The 3,353-nt window shown below is 40.8% G+C and overlaps 1 pseudogene; it reads left to right on the top strand.

Annotated features, from left to right (window-relative positions):
* Positions 1-1,741: 1,741 nt before the first annotated feature.
* Positions 1,742-2,745, top strand: LOC118620221 (annotated as a pseudogene).
* Positions 2,746-3,353: the final 608 nt, after the last annotated feature.

A 3,353-nucleotide genomic window follows, 5' to 3' on the forward strand; every position in this document is an offset into this window, starting at 1 on the left:
AAGAAATAGTTTAAAACAAAGAGCTTGATTTGTGTAAGACAAACATAAACAAAGCAAACAGAAAAAGTCTCACCCCCAACCAAATACCACAGAAAATGGGAACATAGCAGAAAATGTTAAAAGATAATTTTAACCTTTTTTTAATACTGTTCATTTCCACAGATATTAAGAATATTTCCCTTTTAAGTAAAAACTGTCTCCCATTTTTTTCATTGCAGAAAAGAATAGAAATTAATCTGGCACTGCCCTATAAACTCAGACTTGCACTAAACAGGAGCAAAAAAGGTATATAATGATTTTCCCTTGCCCAATTCTGCCTTTCCTTCAAGGGCCTTAGAACATTAATAATAGAAACTACTTACAGCTCAGGTCATATATTAGAGAAGGAAATTAGCCTTAAGTTTAAATCTATCCTTCCCTTCACCCAGGGCAGTAGAGCAGACTGGACCAGCTACCATTCACACAGCCCTGGGGTGCCCTTCCCATTTTATAATCTATGTTTGCAGCTTCTCAGCAGAATGATTCAGAGCCAGTCTCTGGAGTGAGTGAGTGGGAACCAATATGGCTTCATTGCTTATTAGTCATGCCACCTTGGTAATTTACTTAACCTCCTAAGCTTTAGATTTGTTGCCTATTATTGAACAGGAAAATAATATTCCTATTTCATGGGTTGAAAGGGGAATAAAATAATGAAAGTACCTGGCATTGCTAGAAGAAACTCAACAAACCACATACATGCTGTTAACATATATAAGCTTAGGATATGGAAAGTGAGAAAATGTTTAAACCTTTCTTCTGGGTCTCTTTTCTACAAGTATGTTCACATATTTGTTCCCCACCCCATTTCCTGACATTCTCATCTATTTGGTTTTCACACTTGTATTAAACAGCTAAAGCTCCAGTTGTGAGGTGATATATGCCCTTGATAAAGACAGCTTTGCCTCAGCTACCTAGGCTGATAGAGGGATTTAACTTTCAATTTCCAATAAACAGTAAGAGGCATTCAGGCCTCTACATTGATTCTGTGTCAGTGGCTTAGAGAAGTCACCAACATGAGTGAGGAGAGAGTGAGTTAGAGCTACAACATAAGCTGGAGCCTTCAAGTATGCTCACCAGTCGATAATATCTGGGTGACCAGACAAGCGTCCTCTCTGCCAAACACTAGTAATTTTTAACCAAAAAACAAAAACAAAAACAAAAGTATCAGGCAGTCTTATGGTCCCTCAACCATTAAGCCTAAAGATATGCACTGAATTGCATATATATCAAATGTTTTACCTAACTCATGAACCAACCCAAAGAAAGCAAGTGGATTCTGGGACTTCCCTTAAATGAAGATTGGTGTGTCAACAATCTTGGAATGAAACTGTTGGGCCAAGTGTCAGTTTTCATTAGTACAAATAGCCCTTTGAGTATATGATCCATTAGATCTATGTGAAGGCAGCAACTATATAAAGAGTTTCTTATATGAAATCACAGTAAAATTTTAACTTTTGAAATTAATAAGACTGGTTTTATTTTGGCAAGCCTTAAAATTAAGTCCTAACTTTGGTGGGTATGAAACAAAAAGAAATTTAATGAGCTCATGAATATTTGAAATACGTGCCCTTTGGGAAAATTCAATTGGTTATTTTTATAGTTGTGTTTTATATTATAAGAAACACGGCAGGACTCTCTGCTCCTCCAATTCGTCAGACAGCTGCATCTTTCTGCACAGTGCCAGCCTCAGCCCTGAGACACGATGGTGAAGGTCGGAATGAACGAAGTTGGCCATATTGGGCACCTGGTCACCAGGGCTGTTTTTAACTCTGGCAAAGTAGATATTGTGACCATCAGTGACCCCTTCATTGACTTCAACTACATGGTCTACATGTTCCAGTATGATTCTACTCATGTTAAGTTCAAAGGCACAGTCAAGGCTAAGAACGGGAAGTTTGTCATCAATGGAAAATCCATTTCCATCTTTCAGGAGCGAGATCCCACCAACATCAAATGGAGTGACGCTGGTGCTGGGTATGTTGTGGAGTCCACCGGTGTCTTAACTACCATGGATAAGGCTGGGGCTCACTTTAAGGGTGGAACCAAGAGGGTCATCATCTCTGCCCCTTCTGTAGATGCCCCCATGTTTGTGATGGGTGTGAACCATGACAAGTATGACAATTCCCTCAAGATTGTCAGCAATGCTTCCTGGATCACCAACTGCTTGGCCCCCTTGGCCAAGGTCATCCATGACAACTTTGGCATTATGGAGGGACTCATGACCACAGTCCATGCCATCACTACTACCCAGAAGACTGTGGATGGCCACTCTGGGAAGCTGTGGTGTGATGGCCAAAGGGCTGCCCAGAACATCATCCCTGCTTCTGGCACTGCCAAGGCTGTGGGCAAGGTCATCCCTGAGCTGGATGGGATGCTAACTGGCATGGTCTTCTGTGTCCCCACCCCGAATGTGTCCATTGTGGATCTGGCCTGCCACATGGAGAAAGCTACCAAATACGATGACATCAAGAAGGTAGTGACATCAAGAAGGCATCAGAGGGCCCCCTCAAGGGCATCCTGGGCTACACTGAGGACCAGGTTGTCTCCTGTGACTTTAACATTGACACCCACTCCTCCACCTTCAATACTGGGGTTGGCACTGCCCTCTATGACCACTTTGTCAAGCTTGTTTTCTGGTATGACAATGAATTCGACTACAGCAACAGGGCGGTCGACCCCATGGTCCACGTGGCCTCTAAGGAGTAAGAGCCCCTTGGACCACCAACCCCAGCAATAAGGAGAGAGGTCCTCAGCTGCTGGGGAGTCCTTGCCCCAAATTGATCCCGCAACACACTGAGATCTTCTGACCTCCAGTTTCCATCCCAGACCCCCTGAAGAAGGGAGAAGCTTAGGGAGCCCTACTTTGTCATATACCATAAATAAAGTTCACTGTACCCCCCAAAAAGAAAAGAAACACAGCAAAAGCTGAGTTTAGATAAAAACTGCAAAAAAAAAAAAAATACTGCAGAATGAAATTCTAATATTTGTTATTTTTCGTCAGCCACAAACTCCTTAAGTGAGAGTTCATTTGTCATTCAAACAATATTTTTCATTCAATTCCAAAATTATTTCTCAAACTTACTGGCATATAATATTCAAAGATAAATAATTGGTTAAAATATTTCAAGATGCCTTGAAATAACTTGCCTTTGCTTCATGAGCAGTCAATACCTTATTTTTAAATTTTATTTTTCAGTTACAGTTTACACTCAATATTATTTTGTATTAGTTTTAGTTGTACATCATAGCGATTAGACAATCATATACTTCACAAAGTGATCCCCTGAAAATTCTAGTCCCTACTTGGCACTATA

Source organism: Molossus molossus, unplaced genomic scaffold, assembly GCF_014108415.1.
Source record: "Molossus molossus isolate mMolMol1 unplaced genomic scaffold, mMolMol1.p scaffold_m16_p_7, whole genome shotgun sequence".
NCBI lineage: Eukaryota > Metazoa > Chordata > Mammalia > Chiroptera > Molossidae > Molossus > Molossus molossus.